At 43.6% G+C, this 9,529-nt stretch overlaps 1 protein-coding gene across 1 annotated transcript in view; it reads right to left on the reverse strand.

Moving 5' to 3' along the window:
- Positions 1-9,102: 9,102 nt before the first annotated feature.
- Positions 9,103-9,529, reverse strand: part of LOC113821393 (chymotrypsin-like protease CTRL-1) — a gene marked incomplete in the record, with an annotated part of 36,881 nt that continues 36,454 nt past the window's right edge. Inside the window, 1 exon segment of the mRNA XM_070136726.1 lies at positions 9,103-9,529.

The following is a 9,529-nucleotide window of genomic DNA, read 5'->3' on the forward strand; positions in this document are numbered from 1 at the left end:
TTCACTCAGTGAATCTGTAGCGAATATATTGCCAAAACCTTCCTATACAATTGCAGTACATCAGGTAAAGAAGAAAAAAGATTGCTTTCTTCGTGTATGTTACGTCTATCAAAATTATTGCTTATTTTTACAACACTCCCCTTTTACATTTTACTTTTTATTTTGTGTGTGTGTGTGTGTGTGTTTCATGTCTTTTACTAATTTGATATCCATCATCAGGTTTATTGAAAATCATCTACCATTACTATTTTTATCAGTGTCCGACTTATTCTCATACTTGCTATTATCAATGAACAAATTCCATTGTCCTCATTTATGCTAGAGTCGACAGACTGGCCAAGACACCGGGTCTAGTCTCCAGCACTGCCCTTGGCACCTGGAGGGATGCGCTTCCCTCGGGTGTCACTTCTGCTTCCATGCTAAAGCCTCGAGCCAGCCAGGACCCATCTCATCCCCCTGTATTGAAGCCATCTTTTGTAGGTACAAAAGTTCAATGCGTTTGGAGAATGACAATCAGTTTTATCTTTTCGTTATCGCAAATGTATGCATGTACATACATGTATATATATGTGCAATATACATATACACATGTGTGTGTGTGTCGTTGCTTTGCATTCTCTCTTCCTATTGACAATTTATTCCGCTGCCACATTCCATCTGAACCCCGCGTGAGAGGCTAAATTACTTTCTATACAATTCTTCAATGCGAATTCAAACAAAAATAATAATACAATATTCTTATCTTACATATTCTTTCTTTCTTGCTTCTAGCAGTTTGTTCATCAGTCTCTTCCATTTATCATTATTCTTTTTGTTTTACTTTCATCATTATCGTTATTATTGTTAATATCATTTTCATTTTCATTACTACTATTATTATTATCAATATCATTATGAGCATCATTATTACTACAATTTCATTATTCGAAACTCACGCCTAGTCTTTCATTAGCACCCCCCCCCCCCATCTGCACCTCCCCCAATGACTTCATCTCTTCACGGAATGCAGCATCGGCCGCCCCTCCATTCACTGCTGCTAGAAACTGATGGGAGACCTGAGCATAGGGCACGTGATCAGCATCATATGGGTCTCATCTTCAGTATCTTTTTACCTTTTTTTCTAGTACTTCATTTAAATGTTTAAAAAATCATTTCTCTGTTATTCATATTTTACGTTGATACGTTTTCAAAAAACAGTTTTGAATCCTAAATGAGTTGTAATGTAACTGATAATGCTTATCTAACCTGCTTATTCTCACAATATGCACATCGCGCAGAAGATGCAAAGTGTCCAAAACAACTAACCTGGTTTTAGACACTTTTTTACAAATCTGCTTGCGTAGTTTTGTTTTACCCTGCAAGCTAGTTTTAGTCACTTTTTAGTATATGGCCGCTTGTGTGGTTCCGTTTTACATTCAACCGGCTTTATCTAACCACAGCACCAAACGACCAGTTGGTCGGAAGTATTAACTTCACCCCATTTTCTTGGGTATTTATTGTGCGGGATTCCGCATAAGATGTTTAGGTGATGCAGAACTATTTAAAGAGTAAGCTCCCGTAGAAAGTTTTGTCGTAGGAACGTAGCACAACGTTTTACGAAACTCTAAAGGTTTTGTGTTGTCCAGCGTTGCCACACAACCGCCAGGAGAATGATGAGCGGTAGTCACAGCCTGACAGGTCTGACTATCGCTCACCTATACTAATCCTCGTAGATGACAGTGTTTATTTAAACATACTCTCCCTCCTATCTAGATAAGAATCATCTGTGGATCGCTCGGCAGCCAGGCTTATATGCATGTTTAACCTTATATGAAAACACACACACACACACACACACACACACACACACACACACACAATACAGTGCATTACTGAAAACAGGCATGCAACCCAAAATGCATGCAATTAAATAAAAGAAATAATAAATGCAATGCAGTCTAGTTCATGCGATTTCACAACCAACCGTCGAATATGAACGCTTTCAACTTTAAAACATTTTAGTAATTTGTTTGTTTGCTTTATTCTAGAATCAGAGGGCATTAAGGTGACGCGTAGGTATGCTGAATTGAGTTACTTAGGCAACTTTTTTGTGGTTTTTGTCTGTGCTTGCAGTATGTTTGCTTGTTTATTCATGTCCGTGTGTATTTGTGTCTGTGTGAGTGTGTGTGCGTTCATGCGTGTGTGCGTACGTGTGTGTGTGTGTGTGTGTGTGTGTGTGTGTGTGTGTGTGTGTGTGTGTGTGTGTGTGTGTGTGTGTGCGTGTGTGTGCGTGTGTGTGTGTGTGTGTGTGTGTGTGTGTGTGTGTGTGTGTGTGTGTGTGTGTGTGTGTGTGTGTGTGTGTGTGTGTGTGTGTGTGTGTTCATGCGTGCGTGTCTGTGCGTGTGTATTGCATAACGGAAACCCTCAAATAATTTGCTGAACTCGATGTAGTTTTCCGTGAAGTATAAAAAATTAGTAAACAATTAGGACAAACTATTTTAGATGTTAAAGGTTCTAGCGTACTGTAGGTAAGTATGGTAGGGAAGAGAGTAAAAAAGGAAGAGCAAATAGGGTACGAAGGCCGTTCAGGACTGACGTAAAGTCGGCCTTTCATCCTTTCAGTACGACTCTCACGCTTTAGGATGTGAACAGAAGGGGATGAAAAGACTATGCAAAATTAGTTGAGTCGAGGGTCGAGGTTCATGGCAGTTGGATCCCCTCCATTGGGCCTCAGTCTCCGTCCCCTAACCCCCACCCCCACGGCAACAACGAGCACGGGATGGGGACGGCAGTTATTCACCATCACGGAAAATATTTTCGATAATATTCATGCAGCAACAGACGATTTTGAAGTCGAATTTAAATTAGAAAGAAAAAATCTCAATATACACATTAAATGTTGGTATAATGATTAATAGTTAAACAAATAAATGTGCTAGACATCAAGGTCATATAGCACTAGTGTTGGTATAGAAAATATCTTTTAACTTGAAGGCCGACATCTCATGGAAATACATTCTACCAATATTATCTTTCCTATTCGAAATACATGTTGTGTATCTATTGGTTTTTTTTTTTTTCTTTCTTTCACCTTGGCATGTTCCTGAAAGCAGCTGTTCTTGTTGACCTCCACTCACAATCCAGCAGGTGTTTATCTAGAGCAGTGCTTCTCATGTATGACACGATCACCCGAAAAGTGTGCAACATAAGGCGTATTTATTCCATCGGGGGAAAGTTGATCAACGTTATTCTAAACCTTCAGTTTCTCATTAATTTGAGTTTATTAGATTATCTTTGTGTATCTAATAATTGTTTGTAAATTTTCAAAGAATTGCATGAAATGTTGCGGACGTAGAATAAATTTGCATTATTAGTGAAGTAAAGAGTTGGTCTATCGCCGAGGATATAAGTCGGAGCAAAACAATAACAATAAAAACAACGGAGCGTAACGTCAAGATATTTTTTTTATCTCTGTTTCGGTGGAAACTCATGATTATCAAGCCTCTATCAATGCGCTAGTGTTTTGGTTCCATTTTCCCGCCCTTCTAAGGTCTAATGAGTGTGGGACGAGCAATGAGAAGGAAAGGTTTGTCATCTTTACTGCCTGTCCCTTCTCCCTGTTCAGACGAGCGACTTTTAGTGGCGCGACTGCTAGAAGCGCGACTGCCAAGAAAATGGAAGTGAATAGGACCGAACTCACGCAGTGGCTTGAGGCCGGCCTGTGGCGCGAATCGAGATCTCCCTCACAGTCGCCCGACTGCTCAGTCATTTGAGGTACATGTGTTACTATGCGACCGCACACACACACGGCGACAGCCACTGCGTGTTCATGGTGATAGCGCGCTTCATTGGATGGAGTAGGTGGGATTAGACCAATGAGAAAGCATCACGTGGAGCGGAGGCAGACAGACAGGCGACAGTAGCTTCCGCTTCCTCCAGCCAGGAGTGGGTGAAGGAGTTACTAATAAGGCGTACCGTATTCGTAGGCCTGTTGTTGGTACCGGATGTTTGTTCTAAATATACACCACGTCGCCCGCCACGTGGTGGGTCAAACGAGGGCAGAAGCAGACCCGACCTGAAGGCGACCCAACTGGACTCATCCTCACTCTCTGACGGTCGCCCGCCCTAGTAGGGTGTGGGGCCCGATCACACCTTCAGCGACCTTCTCTGTGACCGCTTCTGACCTGAGTTGCCCTCCCGGCCCATTGGCCGGGAATTCCACACTGTCGTTCTTCGTGTATCGTTATTCTTGTGTATGAGTTGTAACTCTTAGCAATAAAGAGAACAGCCACACCGGGTATCACTGACACCACCTTGTACTTCAACACTCTAAAACAAGAGGTATTAGTAACTCTTATAGTGGGTGAGAGACGAGTTGGGCCACTGTAAGCGCCGTGTGTGAACATTCACTCAGTAACCGCGCTTCTTGCAGTCGGGCCACTAAAAAAAATATCCCTCTTCAGTCGCTGATCATACACAGCTGATAATGGGTGTAGAAGAGGTGGTACGTGCATAAGGGTTTTATATCGTCGTTTGCATACAAATATATACATATATGTGTGTGTGTGTGCGTGTTTACATATATATATATATATATATATATATATATATATATATATATATATATATATATATATATATATATATATATACGTATATATATACATATATATATACATATATATATATATATATATATATATATATATATATATATATATATATATATATATATTTATATATATACATATATACATTATATATATGTATATATATATATATATTATATATATAATATATATATATATATATATATATATATATATATATATATATATATATATATATATATATACAATATATGTATATATATACAATATATATATATATAATATATAAAGTATATATAAAATATATTTTATATATATATACAATATATACATATATATATAATATATACATATATATATATATATATATATGCATATATATATATATATATATATATATATATATATATATATATATATATATATATGCATTCATAGGACGCAGTGCGTCCTATGAATGGAGAGGCTGGGAGGAGGGGAAAAGCCCCTCCCACCCAGCAAGTGAGGCAGACTGTGGGCCCTGCTGGGAGGGCGACTGCTGGAGTGCAGGCTGGGAACGGGAACTACCCGTCTCGCCTGCGCTCTGGTGGCCGCCAGCCCAGAGTGAAGCTTGTGGGGGAAAGTCCTCGGGAACCCCACAGGTGGATGATGGGGCACGCAGCCCGCCACCCCCTTTTATATGGGGCAGCGTCGGTGGGGGTGGCAGAGGTGGCCTCCACCCGGAGCGACTGCCAGAGGCTGAACCTCAGGCGGGAAGTTAGGGTGGGGGCTTGGAACGTCCGTTCTTTGCATCAGGATGATCGGTTGCCTCTACTGTGGAGGGAACTGGGGAGGCTGAGAGTTGAGGTGGCTGCTCTCTCGGAGGTGAGGAGGCCTGGCAGCGGCATGACCTGTGTAGGTGGCTACACCTATTACTGGTCGGGCCGCAGCGATGGCCACCATCTCCAGGGAGTAGCCATTGCCATCTCCAGCAGACTCCAGCCCTCGGTAGTAGAGGTTACTCCTGTTGATAAGCGTATAATGGTATTGAGATTGAAGCTATCTTTTGGCTTCATGTCTCTTATTGCTGTGTACGCTCCTACCGATGTTTGTAAACTTGACGTGAAAGAGATGTTCTACGCCAAACTTACATCTGTGGTAGACAGATGTCCCCGACGAGATATCCGCATTGTTCTGGGCGACTTCAATGCGGTATCTGGCTGTGATCGAGCTGGCTATGAGATGTCTGTCGGTCCCCATGGTTCAGGAGCTGATGCCGGTAGCGAGAATAGCCTCCTTTTCCGGGACTTTGCTAGGTCCCAGAAATTGAGGATATCTGGCTCCTGGTACCAGCGCCCAGACCCACATCGCTGGACATGGTACAGTGATGCAGGTAACGCAACCAAGGAGATCAACCACATACTTGTTAGCACTCGTTGGAGGATCCTTCAGAATTGCAGGATGTACAGGAGTGCTGAGTTCTGTGGTACTGACCATAGATTGGTTGTGGCTACCCTCCGGGTCCACTTCAAAACCCCCCAGCGGTCAAATGATCACTCTAGGGTGTTTCATTTGGACAGGCTGAGGGAGGGGGAGTGTGCCCGCAGGTTTGCTGAGGCAATCTCTGATCGTTTCGCAATGCTTGGCAGTCTGACAGACCCTGTTTTTCTGTGGGATACTTTTAAGCGTGAAACGCTTGATGCAGCTCAAGATACGATTAGTGTACGCCCGAGAGCAGAACAGAATTCCATCTCGCAGGAGACACTGGAAGCCACAGATGCATGTCGTGCGGCTCGTCTGACAGGGGATCGGGAATTGCACCGTTCTCATGTGCGCAGAACTCGGTCCCTGTTAAGAAGGGACAAGGAACAGTTTATTAGGAGTCTTGCAGAGGAGGTAGAAGGCCATTTCTTAGTAAATGACCTTCGTCCTGCATACCAAGCCCTGAGAAAGCTGAACTCCAAGCCCTCTTCACAGGTGACAGCAGTTCGCTCAGTAAGTGGTCAGATCGTTTCAGATCCTGTTGCGGTGCGGGAACGTTGGGCTGAGTATTTTGAGCAGCTGTACCAGGTTGACCCACCAACAGTTAACTTGGATGCGGGTAGTGTCGAGACCTGTTGAGAGGTGTGGTCAGCCCTCTCTGGAAGGGGAAAGGGGACCGTTGGGACTGCAGCAATCACCGAGGCATCACACTGATCAGTATACCAGGCAAGGTTCTCGCCCACATCCTTCTGAGACGTATCAGAGACCATCTACTGAGGCACCAGAGACTGGAGCAATCCGGATTCACTCCTGGTAAGTCCACAATAGACCCTATCCTCGCGCTTCGAGTCATTGTAGAGCGCCGTCGTGAGTTCGGGCATGGGCTGCTTGCAGCCTACATCGACCTCAAGAAGGCGTTCGATACGGTACATCGGGAGTCACTCTGGGAGATCCTGAGGCTGAGAGGAATACCAACAAGGATTATTGGAATAATAGTAAGCCTGTATACTGGTACTGAAAGTGCTGTAAAGTGTGGTGGGGGCCTGTCGAGCTTCTTTCCTGTTAGTTCAGGAGTGAGGCAAGGCTGTGTCCTTGCACCAACTCTTTTCAACACTTGCATGGACTGGATACTGGGCAGAGCTACTGTTCAAAGTCATTGTGGGGCAACGCTGGGCAATATCAAGGTTACAGACCTTGACTTTGCTGATGACGTTGCCATTCTATCTGAGTCTTTGGAAACCCTAGTGGCGGCTCTCGATGCATTTAGCAATGAAGCGAAGCCCTTGGGTCTAGAGGTCTCCTGGACCAAGACCAAGGTCCAGGAATTTGGGGACTTGTTAGGAGAACCTGTTCAGTCGGTACGTGCTTGCGGCGAGGACATTGAAGTCACAGATAGCTTTACATACCTTGGTAGTGTAGTTCATAACTCTGGGCTGTCAGACCATGAAGTCAGCAGACGGATTGGCCTGGCAGTAGGGGTCATGAACTCTCTCAACAAGAGTATTTGGAGATGTCGGTACCTGTGCAGAAGGACCAAGCTACGGGTTTTCAAGGCCCTGATAATGCCAGTTTTGCTATACGGAAGCGAAACCTGGACATTGTCCTGTGCCTTGGAGGCTCGTCTTGAAGCCTTTTGTAATAGGTCCTTGCGCCAGATCATGGGGTACTGTTGGCGGGACCATGTGTCCAACCAACGGTTGCACCATGAGACTGGCACAAGACCTGTTATCTGCACAATCCGCGATCGCCAACTCAGGCTATACGGCCACCTGGCTCGCTTTCCTCAGGATGATCCTGCCCATCAGGTCGTCTCTGTTCGAGACAACCCTGGGTGGAGGAGGCCTGTGGGACGACCGAGGAAGTCATGGCTTGGGCAGATCGACCAAACCTGCCGTGAAGAACTAGAGATGGGCCGAGTCCCTGCCTGGCGTCTAGCCATGAGGGATCCTCGTAGGTGGAAGCAAAGGGTGGATGCGGCTATGCGCCCCCGTCGGCGTCAGCCCCCTTGATGATGATGATATATATATATACAACTATTATGCACACACACATACATTTGTATACATACATATATGTTGTGGTTGTCGCCGTGAGGGATATCGCGAGTCGCGCCACAGGCCAGCCACAAGCCACTACTGTGTGCACTCCTGTTCACTTCCACTGGCCTGGCACTCGCGCTTCTAGCAGTCGGAGAACTAAAAACGCTTGTCTGAACAGGGTCTTACCCGCACTCTCCTTCCTGTCTTCTTCCTTCTACCAAGCCCACTAAAGCATGACGTCTGATTAGTCCTTCGCTTTCTCTTAGAGGGCCTGATCGAGAGTTCTTTTACGCCGACTGTCGCCAGATTGCAAAGATTGGGAACTCGCTGACTTTCAGCCTGCTTTCTGGGAAATGCATTAAGGTGGCAGTGCTGAGACAAATATTCACTACTACATGTTGAGGAATTGGTCAGCAAAAAAAAAAAAAAAAAAAAAAAAAACATCAGAATAAGCTCACTGTCTTTCGAATATCATAACGAGATTCTGCCATGAGTACGTGCGTACACACACACACAGTAGAAGTGGTCCAGGAGATTTTGGGAACATTAGAAAACAGGGCCGATTGTTTTCGTTGACCACGAGCTACATGGAAAACAAGGTTTAGGAAAGGGGTCCACGTAGGTAGGACCGAAGGGCAGTCTATCACAACGTACGTCAGTGGAACCAAGGTCATAGTTGCGAGTCTTGTTTGCACCTGGCGTGACTATAGTCGGTAGCCTTGAATGCCGCCGTTTTCTATTTTTATGCACAGGTGTACAGGGGAACGGAAGCCAAATGTATACGCGCGATTAAAGGGCTTCTCCATAAAGCTAAGGCCACAATCAACCAACATATGTGAACTAGTTATATTTACTTCACAATCCACCAGAATATTGTCACTTTAAGTAAGAGTTTCGTTAAGAATGCCAAAAGTCATATCCTTTATGAAGTCCTTCCCTTGTCTTTTCTAGCTAAAGTCGGGTAATACTTGAAACTGGTCGCTGTCTTGTGATAATGGAGTGTAAGCAAAACATTAAAATGAAATGTTTTAATTTAAAAATCTCTCTTTACATTTCTTGTAGAATAAGCATGTTCTAAGGCAGTTACAATGAATGATAAAACATTAAGAAATCTCAGACATGCATAGTTGTACTTTAGAGATATTGTCAATGAAAATACATAACCGCAATAAAACTGCTCTGATCTTTCTCGAACTGCTCAAAATGATATTTTTGTTATATTGCACAGAGGGATCACGAAATCCTTTAACAATTATTGTTTAAATAATTACTGACGATTTAAATAAGCTATTAAATATTAATGGAAAACAGAAATGCCATTTCTAAAGGCTGATGTGTGTTTCAATAATAAATCTTCCTCGTTCTCTTTGCTTCTGGGTTCTCACCCAACTAGCCTACTTGAATGCTGTTTCCGGGTGGATCTTATTTGCATATGACTAT

Source organism: Penaeus vannamei, chromosome 22 (genome assembly GCF_042767895.1).
Source record: "Penaeus vannamei isolate JL-2024 chromosome 22, ASM4276789v1, whole genome shotgun sequence".
NCBI lineage: Eukaryota > Metazoa > Arthropoda > Malacostraca > Decapoda > Penaeidae > Penaeus > Penaeus vannamei.